At 45.9% G+C, this 16,940-nt stretch overlaps 1 protein-coding gene across 2 annotated transcripts in view; it reads left to right on the forward strand.

Annotated features, from left to right (window-relative positions):
• Nucleotides 1-3,957: 3,957 nt before the first annotated feature.
• Nucleotides 3,958-16,940, forward strand: part of TTC31 (tetratricopeptide repeat domain 31) — a 103,855-nt gene continuing 90,872 nt past the window's right edge. For both annotated transcript variants that reach the window (XM_068105827.2, XM_068105828.2), the window contains exons 1-2: nucleotides 3,958-4,005; nucleotides 4,155-4,233. The gene's annotated coding sequence lies outside the window, so the exon portion shown is untranslated. The remainder of the gene's footprint in view (nucleotides 4,006-4,154; nucleotides 4,234-16,940) is intronic.

Below are 16,940 nucleotides of genomic sequence, written 5' to 3' on the forward strand. Positions count from 1 at the left end.
CCCTGACTATTTCCCTTCAGTAATAAACTGCAATTGCATGAGGAAGACAAATGATGAATTGTGAAAGATGATGGGAATAGAGCCTGTGATTGATGCTGTGAAGAGGAACAGGTTGAGATGGTTTGGTCATGTGTTGGGAAGGATGAAAGTGACTGGTTGAGAAGAGTGATGGAAATGAATGTAGAAGGAAGTAGAGGATGGGGAAGACCGAGAAAGACTTGGCTAAATGTGGTGCAAGAAGAAATGCGGGCAAGGGGGTGAACAAGGAGAGATGCAGAAAATAGGGCAAAATGGAGAAGATTGTCATGGGGACTGCAAGGCTAACCCCCGCCGCTCTCGCAGGGAAAATGGCCTTAAAATGCCTGTTGTATTCAACTGCATGAAACTACTGACGTCTCTGAGTGCAGCCAGCTCCTCGTTTTCGTCCGCTTTGTGTATGCTGATGCTATCAAAGAAGAGGAAGTCCTATTTTTTGAGGCTCTTTTGGAAACTACAAAGGCGATTGACATCTTAGAAACAGTGAAAAGTTTCTTTGCCGAGCAAAACTTTGACTGGAAGAAAAATTTGGCCACTCTGTGCACAGATGGAGCACCTGCGATGCTTGGCAACACATCTGGTCTTGCCGATTTGGTGAAGAAAGAAGTTCAGGTCATCGCCGCTCACTGTTTTTCCACATTGGCATGCACTAGCATCAAAGACTCTGCCAACAAACCTGAAAGAAGTCTTGTCTACTGACGTGAAAGTCATCAACTTCGTCACAGCCAGGTACCTGAATCACCGCGTTTTCAAGAGATCTTGTCAAGAAATGGGAGCAGAATATGAAGTTCTTCACCACACAGAAGTTCCCTGGCTTTCCAGAGGAAAAATCTTGTCGCGCTTGATGAAATTTAGGGCAGAAGTTTCACTTTTTTTGAAACAAAAGAAAAGGCCACTTTCGGAAGAGTTTGACAGGGAGGAGTTCATTCATGGCTTGGCTTACTTGGCGGATATTTTTGGCCATATGAATTAGGTAAATCTTTCGAATCAAGGCTCTGCTGTCACCATTATGGATACTGCTGAAAAACTACAAGCTCTTTTGGCCAAGCTGCCACTGTGGAAGAGGACATTGGAAGCAGAGAAATATGCAAACTTTCCAGTGCTGGAGGAAGTGCTTGTGCAGGATGTGGTAGAGAGAGACAAAGCCTTGTCAATTTCTCTGCAGGCAGAAATGTGCAGCCACCTGGAAACACTGCAGAAGCTTTTGGGTCTCACTATCTGCCATGATCTTTCCTGGGAAAACCACATTTCCAAGCTGGCCTCCAAAGCAAGATGCAGATTGGGCATCCTCCGTCGTGCGAAGTCCTTCCTTGGCACACCTGAGCTCCTCACCACATACAAGGCTTTCATCGGCAGCTCGATGGAATACTGTTCCCCCCTCTGGGCTGGTGCTCCTGCTTTCCCCTCTGGGCTGGTGCTCCTGCTTCACGCTGTTGAAACCAAAGCTTTCAGAATCATTGGAATCTCCCGTGATGAAGCTGATTCTGAGGGCTTTTCTCTCTCTCACCGCAGGCAGGTTGGTGGTCTTTCTGCCTTCTACCGACTCCTCTCCGGCCTTGCTCCCCCAGCTTTCTCTGTGCTCTGTCCCCCAAGTATTCCTATAGGTCGCACAAGATCTGCCAGCAACCCTCTTCAGGTGAAACTGCCAAAATCAAGACTCTCTGCTCACCTTCACTCCTTCATTCCTCTTTTCTCCTGCCTCTGGAACAAACTCCCTCACTCTCTTCAATCCCACTCCTCCCTCCAGGTCTTTAAAACAGCTGTTCACCACCATCTCTTATCTTCCGCAATCCAAAATCTTGATCTTTTCTACCCCCGTTAAAACACCACAAATCCGCCTCTTTTAACCCCCAACTTCTTTCCTAAAATTCCTTGTCGTGTTCATTGAAATTCCTAGAAGTGTTCAATTGCTTTATACCGTGTACCCCTCCCTCGTCCTCCAGATCTACCGATGTCCATGTTCTTTGCTGTTGTTGTAGCGACCCATGGGTCCCCCAAGCGAGACCAATAACAGAATCTCCTTGCTCCAGCCGGTGACGTAACCGGCGGGCAAGCCACGGCGCCGGGGTGGCTGGTCACGTGACCACCAAAGCGTGCCGCGCGTGCGGTTATAATCCTTTGCACCTGTCGGTCACGTGACCACCGAAACACGCCTCGCCTGAGAGGCGTGGCTTTCGGTTTCGGTTGTGCTTTCTGGTTGTGATATATATGCAGCCCGATAAACGGGCTTTTTAGAGAGTTCCCGAGTTGGTTTTTACAATAAACATCTTCTCGGACGAGTTTGTGTCTTGCCCGTCACTTCGTCCGTCTCAAGCAAGAGCCCTGCTCTTCACTGGTGACCCCGACGTGATCCCGACTGCCCCCGAACGGATTCGGGGGCTGCGAACGGACACGGCAAGCGCGCCCTAGCCAGGGAAGCCACCTAGGCTGGTGACGCCGGCTTCTCCCGCACGGCTTCGGGCGCAGTTTCGACCGCGGTTTCGACATGCCGGAGTTTCGGTAACGACGACGGCCATGACTATGAGGTTTGCGCACCGCGCTCGGCTCCTCTACGACCGGAGGGGCTAACCTATTCCGAGACCCTCCGAAGGCACGGCTGCTTTGTCGCCTTCGCGCGCATTGACGTTCGCGGCACGGCTGTTTCGTCGCCTTCGCGCGCGCTGACGTTCGCGGCACGGCCGCTTCGTCACCCTCGCACAACTACAACCGCAACTACTTCTCCGACCCTGCATCCTCGGGAGGCCCACGAGGAACCTCGGCAGTCTCCCCCGAGGCCTTGACCAGCCCCTCGGTTGGCTGACCCGCTTTTAGCGTGCACCGCTCGAGCCTTCTCGGCACTGCACCCGCGAACTGCAACCTCGGGAGGCCCGCGAGGAACCTCGGCAGCCTCCCCCGAGGCCTTGACCAACCCCTCGGTTGGCTCACCCGCTTTTCGCGTGCACCGCTCGAGCCTTCTCGGCACTGCACCTGCGAACTGCAACCTCGGGAGGATTGCGAGGAACCTCGGCAGGCTCCCCCGAGGACTTGCCCGGCCCCCCGTCCACTGCACCCCCCATCCGACCACCCGCCACCACACCGGACCCCCCTCAGGTTGACTTTCCTGGATCAAGTCCATTCTGGGGGGGCGTGTGTAGCGACCCATGCGTCCCCCAAGTGAGACCAACAACAGAATCTCCTTGCTCCAGCCGGTGACGTAACCGGCGGGCAAGCCACGGCGCCGGGGTGGCTGGTCACGTGACCACCAAAGCGTGCCGCGCCTGCGGTTATAATCCTTTGCACCTGTCGGTCACGTGACCACCGAAACACGCCTCGCCTGAGAGGCGTGGCTTTCGGTTTCGGTTGTGCTTTCTGGTTGTGATATACGTATATGCAGCCCGATAAACGGGCTTTTTAGAGAGTTCCCGAGTTGGTTTTTACAATAAACATCTTCTCGGACGAGTTTGTGTCTTGCCCGTCACTTCGTCCGTCTCAAGCAAGAGCCCTGCTCTTCATTGTTGTGCTTGTTTGCTTCTTCTGTTGGCTTCTTATTCAAGCCAACCAACAACAGTCTTCTCACTTCCCATTTATTTATCTTTCTTTCCTTCATACTCTGAAGCTGTTACTAACACACCATTAATTCATTTGGGGAAAGTTGTCACAAGATGATCGAGTAAAACGAAAAACGACGACCCGAAAACATCTCCCCGGGAGACCGCCATTTTGCTAGGCGCGTGCCGAGCGCTCCGTTCCGCTGGAGTGCTTGCTTGAGCGCTTTGAATCAAGCGATAGCAAGCTGCTTTCTAACGGAACACAACCACGAAGACTGAAATCAACAGTAAACGGGCTTTAATTTGATAGTACAAATTAAACTTTCAGGCGGTGTATTGCTTGATTATTCTCCTTCCGGTTACGAGTCTCGGCATGATTTTTATATAGGAATACGACTTCCGGTCTGCTTGTGGTGCTATTTCGGGTCGGTGTATGTTCAAGGTAAAGTCACCAATGACTTGCATGCGAAAATCATTAGATTTACATTTGATGTGTCAAACAATACCAATGGCAGTGCAATGATGAGAGTTTATAAAGTACAAATACGTCACGGTCAATCGCTTCGTTCGGCTTCCCTTTCCCGCCCACAGTCACAGCAGCTACCGCACAGGGTTGACGCCATGGGCCTCTCTTATCGGCAGGCCTTGCGTCTTCTTGGTCTGGGTGAGGGTAAGTGCAATGGCGTGTTGTTGAGGTGATCTCTTCACGAGACGCGAATGTGAACGTTCTCTTGTTATTGGGACGAGTGTCGCCCAAAGCCTCGTTTGCGATTCGGCGTGCGGTGCAGACGACTGGAGTACAAGGCCGAACTGGAAGGAGTGTGTGTGTGTGTGTGACTTCTTCTTCACAGGTGGGCTTGTTTAATTTGGCTTTTGGAATTTTGAAAATGGTGTCGCGTCCTCACTGATGGTCATTTGATGATTTGGATTCGATTCGATGATGGTGGTGAAGGGCTCCAGCCATCGGCTCTATTGTTTACCTTTCTCGGTCGTTCGATTAAAAGCTCGAGCGGCACTCGGGAGAGAGAGAGAGAGCATACCTCCGCCAGGTGTGCAGGTTACCTTTTGTATCCACTCATTGGCCGGATCTGGATTCGAACCTGAACCCAAATCGAATTTTTTTCATCATCGTTCATGTTATTGTCGCCTCCCTAACCTGTCCACCGTGGTTGTTAGGGTTCGGGTTAGTTTTTGAGATATCCCATTAATCCCGATGTAAAAATGTACAATTCGATTTTATTTAACTTTAAGTGAAATTCGATGATTTAATTCCTTCTCAACAAGAAGCTTTTCCGAAGTGACGCACAAAGGTAATTCCTGGTCGTGACGCGCGCGCACACACCCGAATTGTTTGCTGTCAAAATACTTTTAGATATATGAGATATATCAGGTATTTAAAGGTATTGTTTGTCCCAAACGAGCGGTTTTCTTTGTGTGAGCTGAACGTGCGTTTCTAGGTTTTCTTTAACATGTGTGGGTTATTGGGACGTTTAACTTGCTTCATATAGAGTTGTGTAGTTCTTTGTTTGATCCTCAAGTTGGTCGTGTCATATCCAGGAACAAAAACCACCTTTAGAGGCCATTTTCCCCCACATAGCAGGGATTGGCCTTTTTAGGTACCGTGGTCCCCTTTTTGAAGCAATGTTTTATGGCCGGATGCCCTTCCTGCCGCCAACCCTGTTAGTCACCTCTTGCGACACAGGGAATTACCAGTTCCCTGTGTGCTCAATGTGCCGACCTCGGAAGGATGACAGGCTGAGTCAACCTCCCTGGTGCCAATTCAGCCATCGACCGGGATTCGAACCCAGGATCCTATGATCCCAAGCCGGCACCCTAACCGCTAAGCCAACACCAGGCTTGTCGAATCCCCAGGGTTTATTATTATTATTATTATTATTATTATTATTATTATTATTATTATTATTATTATTATTATTATTATTATTATTATTATTATTATTATTATTATTATTATTATTATTATTATTATTATTATTATTATTATTATTATTATTATTATTATTATTATTATTATTATTATTATTATTATTATTATTATTATTATTATTATTATTTTTTATTTTTATTATTTTAATTATTTTAATTTTATTATTAATATATATATATATATATATATATATTTTGTATCGTCAACTTGGCAGTGACAACCTGCGTCATGTTTTATCTCATGGTGACCTGTCTCCTCTTCCCCACCTTTAGATTGTGTTTAACTCGTTTGTTTTTTTTTGTTTTTTTTACCCGACGCATTTACTGCAAAGCGTGGTTGACCAATTGTTTCACTCTGTCAGTCTATGATCGAGGAATTACTTGATTTCAATTGAATGTTACATTTTGAACACTAATCGGAACATGAAGCTGTAGTTCAGCAGAACTTTGACTGAATTTGGCAAATTGTACGGAATCTTGTTCCAGTGCACAGACATGCACGGAGGAGAGAAGTTTATTTATTTTTAAATTTTTATTAAATTATATTATTGTTTATTTATTTTTACTCTGTCTGCCTACCTGGTAGTAAAACAATATTGAAAGTCATTCCAAACGGGCAACTTACTTTTTAGCTCACCTGGAATAAAGTCCCGGGGAGCTTATGCGATGGCCGTCGACGGTCCGTAAACACTTGCAACTTCTCTGAAGCCGCTGATGGGATTGTGACTAAACTTGGCACATGATATTTATGTTGTGACTAAAGTAAAAAAAAATCGGATGTCTAAGTGGGTCTACCGTCGGTCAAAGTGGATCCAGGTTTGACCCCTCCCCCCTCCATCCCCACCTCACCCCTCCCCCAGGTTTGACGGTCTCCCCCCCCCCCCCCCCGCCCCGCACCAATAGGTATTTGCTTTCCTCTCTGAAACTACACACACAATTTCGATGAAACCTGACCACAACCTTCATCACCTGTGATGTACCAACATTTGTTCAAGGCATTTGAAAAAATGGTGTCTGAGAAGGTATCAGGCAGTTAGGGTGGTGGTTTCCCCCCAAATCGGTATTTTTTGTTTGTTTAAAGTCTTATGATTACGTTAGTGTGATTGTACATGCTACTCTGTCTTCTAGCAACCGATGAAATTGGTTAAAAAAAATACTGTGATAGTTTAAAATACCTTTAGTCAGTGTGGTATACTGCTTTGTTGTCCCCTGTCGCACCGCGGAGCAAAAGGGGGACTATGGTTTTCCCCTCCGTCCGTGTGTCCGTCCGTGCGTGCGTGCGTACGTGTGTGCGTGCATAAGCGAAGGACCGCATTCGAACTTGGTGTGTGGGTGCAACCCACGTCAAAATCCAAGATGGCCACCACCATGTATGTCTGATGCCATGTATGACTGAACCTTGTGAGCGGACTATCTTGAAAAATAAGCGAAGTACCAACTTCTAATCTGGTGTGGGTGTATCTACGCATAAGGAAGAACGCTATTGATCCTCTGACGCTGGCAACCTCAACATTCTCGTCCTCCTCGACCTCAGCGCTGCCTTTGACACCATCGATCACACCATCCTCCTCACCTGACTTGAATCCACCTTTAACGTTACCGGCACTGCCCTCTCTTGGATTAAATCATACCTCTCTGACAGACGCCAGTTCATCTCCATCAATAACTGCAAATCCCCCACTGCTCCCCTCTCCCAAGGTGTCCCCCAAGGTTCAGTTCTTGGCCCCCTCCTCTTCATCCTGTACCTGTCCCCCCTCGGTCACTTAATCCGCCGTCATGGTCTCCAATTCCACTGCTTCGCCGATGACATCCAGCTTTTCATCTCCACCAAGTCCGTCTCCACCGACACCCACTCTATCCTGACAAACTGCATCACTGAAATAAAATCCTGGCTTCAAATCAACTTCCTCAAACTTAACTGTGATAAATCTGAAATAATCGTCATTGGCCCAAAAACGCTCACAAAATCCACCCATAACTTTGCCCTCAACATCGACGGAATCCCAGTATCCACCTCCCCTCTCATCCGGAATCTTGGCGTCATCTTTGACCAAACCCTCTCCTTCGACAAATACACTAAACAGATCACAAAGACAGCCTTCTTTCACCTGAAAAACATCGCCCGTGTCCGCTCATCCCTCTCCTCCACGGCTGCAGAAACCCTCATCCACGCCTTCATCACCTCCCGTCTGGACTACTGCAATAGCCTCCTCTATGGTTCACCCTCAACAATCACCAATAAACTCCAATACATTCAGAACTCCGCTGCCCGTCTACTCACCCATTCCCGGACCCGTGACCACATCACCCCCGTCCTTTACAAGCTTCACTGGCTCCCCATCCCCCAGAGAATCCAGTACAAAATCCTCCTCTTGACCTACAAAGCCCTCCATAACCTGGCCCCATCCTACCTGGCTGACCTCCTCTCCAGACATACTCCCACCCGCAACCTCCGCTCTGCTGGTACCAACCTCCTGACCCCCCCCCCCATCCGGACCAAATTCAGATCCTGGGGGGACAGGGCCTTCTCCATCGCTGCTCCCACCCTCTAGAACTCACTACCTCACACCATCAGAGACTCCTCCTCACTCACCACATTCAAAACATCACTAAAGACCCACCTGTTCAGCACTGCATTCAACATTCAACCCACAGCATTTAACCCCTGACTATCACTTCTCCTTCTCCCTCCTTTTGCTTTAAATATTTCCCTATTGATTCTTGTCTTTTTGCAATTGTTGTTTTCATGTTTTGTTATGCATTATGTTTTGCACTCTGTCAAAGCGCCTTTGGGCTTCATGAAAAGCGCTATACAAAATAAATGAATGATTATTATTATTATCTATCTATAATTCCACTAATCTCTGTGTGTATGTTTGTTTGTACGTTTGTTTGTTTGTATGTCTGTGACCGCTGTTTCTCGACAACTACCGGTCCGATATACTTGAAACTTGCCAGGTATATTGCTGGGGACCCGAGGATGTGCCTTTTCAAGGTTTCATATTAATCGGACAATTACTTACCGAGCTATGTCCAAAAAACGATTCAACCAATCAGAGAGCAGCGAGCTATCGCGTGTGCCGAACGTGGCGGACACACTCTGCCTCGGATGGCACATTTGAGAGCGTATTCATTTATTTCACGTTTGCAAACTATGTTGCCGTTAAACTAATTATAAAACTAATTAAAACTAATTTGCGATTCATCGTAACTGCGATATACGACCTTCCGGACAGTGAGGACTGCACTTCCGGCATCCAATCACAGAACGCGTTATTGCGTAGGCGTGGCCGATGTGAGAGCGAGCTGATGCTGAGCCCAGCGCGTGCGCCATTACGGTACGTAATTCGATTTCTTCCGGAGAAAATAATAATTTCTCGATTTCTTATGCGCATTATTTCTCCCAATTCAGTCAGAGCGAAGGGCGGAAGCGAAGAGCGTTGTTTTTTTTGTTTACGGGCGTACGGGCGTACGGGCGGGGTAGAGCGTACGGGTAGCGTTTTTTTTTTTTTTGGCACATTTGAGAGCGTATTCATTTATTTCACGTTGGCAAACTATGTTGCCGCTATGTTGGCGTTAAACTATGTTTTACAACTAATTAAAACTAATTTGCGATTCTTTCGCTTTCCTGCGCATTTGTGCACGCTATGGCGATTTCTTTACCAAACTCCGCTAGCCGTTAGCTTTGGACCAAACCATTTCATGTAAATAGAGGGGGGGGATTGTCACCGTACTCGCAAGCCGTTAGCTTTGGACCAAACCATTGCATGTAAATAGAGGGGGGGGGGATATACTTTTAGATATATATATAGTACGGGCATGCCCTAGTTATTGAAAATTGGGTCGCCACGTCAAAATCCAAGATGGCCGCCGCCATGCACGTCTGAACCTTGAGCTGAATATCTTGAAAAATAAGCGAAGTACCAACTTCTAATCTGGTGTGTGGGTGTATCTAGGCACAAGAACGCTCTTGAAAGTTGGGTCGCCACGTCAAAATCCAAGATGGCCGTCACCATATATATGTCTGAACCTTGTGAGCGAAATATCTTGAAAAATAAGGAAGTACCAACTTCTAATCTGGTGTGTGGGTGTATCTCGGCATAAGGAAGAACCCTATTGAAAATTGGGTCGCCACGTAAAAATCGAAGATGGCCGCCGCCATGTATGTCTGAACCTTGTGAGCTGAATATCTTGAAAAATAAGCAACGTACCAACTTCTCATCTGGTGTGTGGGTGTATCTAGGCACAAGGAAGAACCCTATTGAAAATTGGGTCGCCACGTCAAAATACAAGATGGCCGCCGCCATGTATATGTCTGAACCTTGTGAGCGAAATGTCTTGAAAAATAAGCGAAGTACCAACTTCTAATCTGGTGGGTGGGTGTATCTAGGCATAAGGAAGAACCCTGTTGCAAATTGGGTCGGCACGTCAAAATCCAAGATGGCTGCCTCCATGTATGTCTGAACCTTGTGAGCGAAATATCATATCATAGCATGTTTTCTGCGTCTTCCACTTTGTCAACTCACATCACTTTCCCGACGGGGGACCTAGGCGTAACTCTTGTTCTACCAGATGAGCGCCCAAGGGTATTGCCCCCTATTTTTTTTTTCATATTCCCGGGGTATGCACAGTGCCTATATAAAGTTTACACCCCCTTTCTAGATTTTTACCTTTTGTTGCCTTATAGCCCAGAATTAAATTGCATTCAATCGCACTTTTCCACCTTTAATTGCACAACAAACCCACAACTTTCAAGTGAGAAACAAATTCCACAAATTTCAGTAAATTTATTTAAAATACAAAGCTAGAATACCTTGGTTGGATAAATGTCCACCCCCCTGAGTTGATACTTGGTGGAAGCACCTTTGATAGAAATTACAGCTGTGGGTCTGTTGGGATAGGTCTGTAACAACTTTTCACAACTTGATTGGGAAATATTTAACCATTCTGTACAAAACTGTTCAAGCTCAGTCAAACTGCATGGGGAGTGTTGATTGGACACCAATCTTCAAATAATGCCACAGATTTTTCGATTGGATTTAGGTCGGTGCTCTGACTGGGCCATTCGAGGACATTTATCTTTTTGTTCCTTAGCCACTCCAGTGTAGCTTTGGCTTTGTGCTTCGGGTTGTTGTAATGCTGAAAGGTGAACTCCCGTCCCAATTTCAGATTTCTTTCAGAGGGCAGCAGGTTTTCCTCAGATTTTTCTGTATTTTGCTCCATCCATTTTTCCTTCTGTGTTGTCAAGTGCCCCAGTCACTTCTGATGAGAAACATCCCCATAACATGATGCTGCCGCCACCCTGCGTCACAGTGGGGACGGTGTTCTTTGGGTGATGTGCTGTCTCGGGTTTCTGCCAAACATAACATTTAGCATTTCAGCCAAAAAGTTCCATCTCTGTTTCGTCAGACCACAAAACGTTTTGCCACACGACTAAAGAATCTCCAGAGGTGTTTTTTTGCATACCTCCAACTGGGACTCAAGGTGGGCTTCTTTGAGTAATGGCTTCCTTCTTGCCACCTTCCCATACAGGCTAGACTTGTGGAGTGCTTGGGATATTGTTGTCACATGCACACAGTGACCAATCTTTGCAATAAAGCCCTGTAGCTCTTTCAAAGTTTCCATTGGCATCTTGTTGACCTCTCAGGAGATCAGTCTCCTCCTTTCTTCTGCATCCACTTTGGAGGGATGGCCTGATATAGGCGGGGTCTTGGTGGTACCATACACCTTCCACTTCCTAATGATTGTCTTGACTGTGTTTTAAGGGATATTCAAGGCCTTTGAAATATTTTTATACCCATCCCCTGATCTGTGCTTTCCACAACGTCATCCCAGAGATCTCTCGAAAGCTCCTTGGTGCTCATGGTTGAGTCTTTGCTGTGAAATGCACTACCCAGCAGAGGAAACCTACAGGAACAGCCGATTTTACGCTGAAATAATCAGAATCACTACAATTTCACACAGGTCGAGGCCAATTAACTTGGTGTGTGATTTTGAAGGTGATTGGTTACACCTGAGCTAATTTACGGAGAGGGTGAATTTAAACGGAGATGAGGGGTGACCTCCCCCCCCCCCCCCCCCTTCCCTCCTTGTCTATACCACACACTTACCCGTGTACCAGCCATAGAAAGGCAATATGATGGCACACGCCATCATAGCCCGAGGAGACTCGACATCATCAGAGTTGATTTACAATTGCTATTATAAGGGGGTGGACACTTATCCAACCAACATATTCTAATTTTGTATTTTTAATTGATTTTCTGAAATTTGTAGAATTTGTTTTTCACATGGAAGTTGTGGGTTACGATGTGTAAATAAAGGTGCAAAAAGTCTGATTTAATGCAACTTAATTCCAGGCGACAAGGTAACAAAAGGTGAACATTTTGAAAGGGGATGTAGACTTTCTTATCAGCACTGTATACAGAATTGGTTTAAGGCGAGTTTCCTCTTTTCCAACTTTGCAACTAACCAATACAGTACTTTGAAAAATATTGCACGTAATAATGTAGACTAATTATGGAATACAATATTTATTAATAACTGGTAAAACGCCCGTCAAAGATGATGGGTTGGAACAGCTTATTTGACGGTGCAACCTCCCGTACCAGAGTCTGAAGCCTCGGCCTCGTGTCAGCTGTGCTTCTATATTCTTTATTAGACATCATACGAATGTAAATGAACACTTGTTTTGCTCTGTGTGCAACATGTGCAGCAAATTTCACCTCCCTGTGCCTTGCATTTTTTTTTTTTATGCTGCTGTACAGCACCCGTGAGGCTCGATTTGCAAGCCACCATCTCGAATTCCAATAGAAGAGACATAATTATAACATAATTACTCTTTTATGGAAAAAGTTTTTTTTTTTTAAATGGAAAAATGGGGAAAGGGGTGGGGGTGGTCTTTTATGGAGGGGAGGAGGGGGGCCGTCTGTATCCCCTCCCTGTCAAGGCTGGAGTGCCTCAAGGCAGTGGTCTGGGCCCAGTACTTCCTGTTCCTGAGCTTCATCAATGATCTCTTTGGAAAATCCTCATCTATTTGCTGATGACTCAACCCGTTGCCGTGACATCCCTCATTTTTCAGATATAGTCAGGTTCACTATGTTTTTTTCGTTCAAAATCATGGTAGATTAGCAAACCTATACATTTTTGGAAACGTTATTACATGGAAAATCTGAAAATCAATGTTTACATTTGCCAATTCCGACCAATTCGATTCGACCAATTCGACCAATCGACCAATTCCATTCGACCAATCGCTTCGTTCGACCATTCGACCAATTCGATTTGCCAATCAATTTGACCGACCTTTGCTTGTGTGGAACGGACTGTGAAAACGATGCGGACTATATTGTCGGATACGACACACAGGACAGTGATGACGAACTCTAAATGGCATATTCTGTAATCGTGTATGTTTGATGCCATTGACTGCCTGTGTATATTTTGTCATTGACCGCCTGTGTAGATGTGAAGTTATACTGACTGCATGTGTATGTATGATTTTGCTGACTGCCTGTGTATGTTTGGTGATATGAATTATTGTGACACATTTTGATGTTAACTGCCTGTACAAAATGATAACATGTATTTGTTTATGCAACTTATTGCGAATATAAAGACAGTATTTTGCAATTCAAAACCTTTGATTCGTGTCTTACCATTCCCCATAGCACTAATTTGATACTTTCATTGGATTCCTTGTCCCTGAAAATATAGGTTTAGTATATTTTAAAAAGTTTTTAGGGTAATTAGAGGCAGAAATAGAACAAAATATGTATTTTACAGTGGCCATTTTGAAAATCCAAAATGGCCGCCATACAGGTATCTCTCCAAATGTAAACATTGATTTTTAGTTTCCTTATGCTATAACCTTTCCAAAAATGTATAGGTTTGCTAATCTACCATGATTTTGAACGAAATATAATTTATTGACATAGTGAACCTGACTAATAGGCAGGCTGCATCCTCTTCCCTCTTCAGACCTTGAAAAAAATAATCGCAAGATGATCAAACACTTGGAATATGTCTTTCAATCCTGGCAAATCTCACACTCCCATCATCATCTCTCCGAAAGGACTGTCTGGCAAACTCTCCAAACTATTTCCTTAACAATCTTCTTGAGGAAGTTGATCATCCTGGGTCTCGCTATCAGCCATGATCTTTGTTTGGCAAATCACATTTCAAAGCTGGCCTCCAAAACCCGATGTTGACTGGGCATCCTACTTCGTACAAAGACCTTCCTTGATTCACCTGAACTCCTATCCTATCCTGAACCTTGATTCACCTGAACAAGGCCTTTATCCGCCGCTTGATGGAGTACCGCTCTCCCATCTGGGTTTGCTCCCCTGCCTCACATCTTGCTGAACTTGATGCTGTGGAAACCAAGGCCTTCAAAATTATAGAACCCTCCTGTGATGAAGTTGAGTCTGATACCAATGCCACACCATCACAGACAGGCTGGTGGTCTCTATTTTCTACCATTTCCACTCTGGTATTGTGCCCTCTGCTCTTTCTGTGCTTTGCCTCCTCTCTTCCCCCCCCCCCCATGTTTCTGTAGAACACACGCTGCCCACCATCAAACCACTTTTGGTGAAATGACCTAAATCCAGGATCACTGCTGACCTTCACTCATTTGTTCCTCTTTTTTCATTTTCCCCCTCCCATCTGAGGATGGTGGTGGCCTAGTGGTTAGGGTGCCGGCTTGGGATCCAAGGATCCTGGGTTCGAATCCCAGTCGATCGCTGAATTAACACCAGGGGGGTTGACTCAGCCTGTCATCCTTCCGAGGTCGGCAAATTGAGTACCAGCTTGCTGGGATGAATGATCACGGTGTGTACCCCGATTTAGAATAGGTACACCGTATCCCTGCGCATCGTAAAGAGCGTGATCCAACGGTTGGCGTCAGGAAGGGCATCCGGCCATAAAAACATTGCCTCAAACAGGGAACCATGATTGTCATGGGGCCCGCAAGGCTAACCCCCACTTTCGCGGGGAAAAATGGCCTTAAAACGATCATTCAGTCATTTATTCATCTGAGGAACCAACTTTCACATCCTCTTCAATCGAAGCCTTCCCTCCAGGTATTCAAGACGGCAGTTCACCACCATCTCAGATCATCCCCAATCCAAACCCTGATCTTTTTTTTTTTAATCCTTCCTTGAACCCTCACTCACCCCAATCCCTTCCAAGTTTCTGTTTTTTGCTCCTGAAAGTTCTCTTCTGTATCTGTCTTGTTCACACCATGCATCCTCTTCTGCCTTCAATTCCTCAATTCCTCTCCACACCCATTGTTTGTCCACCTGCCTCTGCCTTTGACTTCAGCTCTGATGTTGGTGTTTTTCCCCCCCTCTCTACTGTTCCTTTTGTCCTGTTATGTCCTGATCCGTTCAATGTACTAGTACTGGCTCCTTCACAAGCCTCGACTATGTGCAGTGGTGAGAAAAAGTTTGTGAACCATTTATAATTTTCTTTATTTCTGTTTAAATTTGACCGAAAATGTGATCAGATCAGATCTTCATTCATCTAAGTCCTAATAATAATATATAAAGAGAGCCTGATCAAAGAAATAGCACACAAACAAAATCTTCCTTTTCATTTATTTATTGAGCAAAATGATCCAACATTCCTTCCGACTTCTGTCCTTTTTTTTGACCGACTTCTTTCCTGGAAGTCCTAGCAGTGTCCATGTGTTTTTTTTTACCTATTGTCCCCCCCCCCTGCCCCCCTTCCCATGCCTCCTCCCCCCAAGCCCTCTCCCTCCCACAGATCTCCCGATGTCCCTACTCTCAAATGTTGTTCTTGTGTGCTTCCCTCTCTCTCTCTGTCCATCTTGTCTCCCGCTCCCTTTATCATGTTTTATGTTTTGTTTGTCTTTTTTGTGATCAATGTTAGCTCTTACACGAGCCTCGATCTTGTATACAAAAAAAAAAAAAATTCTATTTATTTGTCGGAAAAAGTAGAGTGTAGAGCGGCTGGAGGGGGTGGAGATGCAGACCTGGTTCGGTGGGTGTGCGGAGTGTCGTTGAGAGAGAGGAGGACGGGTGGTGAATTGCGAGGGATGATGGGGGTGGAGCCTGTGATGGATGCTGTGAAGAGGGGTGGGTTGAGATGGTTTGGTCATGTGTTGAGAGGCGTTGGGGGTGGCTGGTTAGGAGGAGTGATGGAGGTGGGTGTGGAGGGAGGTGGAGGACACGGGGGATCGAGAGGGACATGGTTGGGGGTGGTGGAGGAAGAGGTGTGGGTGGGGGGGGGGGGGGGGTGGGATGCGGATAATGGGGCAGGGTTGAGTGGATTGTCATGCGGCCCGCAATGCTAACCCCCGCTCCAGCAGGGAAAATGGCCTTAAAATTCCTGTTGTTGTTTTGTTTTCGGGAAAAGTATTAAGGAAGCTTGATTAAGGAAGTAATTGCAGTCAGGTGTTTCCATCGATGGAATGACACTCAGGAGTGAGTTTGGGTAGTCCTGCCCTATATGTAAAACATAAAGCTTGTTCACCATCAGAGTCTGGTCTTCACCACAGGTTTGTGGAACCGTTTCATTCCCCGATCAAGAGATTTCTGAGGATCTCAGAAAACGATTTGTCGATGCTCATCGGTCTGGAAAAGGTTGCAAAACCATTTCTAAAGATGTTGGGCTCCACCAATCCACTGTCAGGCAGATAATGTACAAATGGAGAAAATTGAACACCATTGTTGTTCTTTCTAGGAGTGGCCATCCAATGAAAATCACTCTAAGAGCAAGGTGTACAATAATCCAGGAGGTCACAAAGTACGCCAGGGTCTGTCTAAGGATCTCCAGGCCTCTCTTGCATTGGCTAATGTCAGTGTTCATGAGTCAACCCATCAGGAAAACACTGAACAAGAATGGTGTGCATGGGAGGATCGCTAGGAGGAAACCACTGCTCTCAAAGAAGCAAAGTCTCAAGTTTGCCAAGGAGCACCTGCACGATTCAGAAGGCTATTGGAAGAATGTTCTGTGGACAAATGAGTCGAAAGTGGAATCTTTTGGTTTAAATGAGAAACGTTATGTTTGGCGAAAACCAAACACCGCATTCCAACACAAGAGCCTCATCCCAACCATGAAGGTTTGGGGATGCTTTGTTGCCTCAGGACCCCGGGTGGCTTGTCATCATTGAGGGAATCATGAATTCTGGATTGTACCAGCTAATTCTAAAGGAGAATCTCAGAGCATTTGTCTGTGAGCTGAAGCTTAACAGAAAGTGGGTCGTGCAGCAAGACAACAATCCTAAACACACAAGTAAATCTATAACAGAATGGCTTCAATCTACAATCAAAGTCCTGCCCTTAATCAATTGAAATGTTGTGACAGAACCTGAAGCGAGCAGTTCATGCAAGAAAGCCCACAAATATCTGAGTTGAAGCTGTTCTGAAAAGAGGAATGGGCCAAAATTCCTCCAAGCCAACGTGCAAG

Source organism: Myxine glutinosa, chromosome 2 (assembly GCF_964187855.1).
Source record: "Myxine glutinosa chromosome 2, kmMyxGlut1.1, whole genome shotgun sequence".
Classification (NCBI taxonomy): domain Eukaryota; kingdom Metazoa; phylum Chordata; class Myxini; order Myxiniformes; family Myxinidae; genus Myxine; species Myxine glutinosa.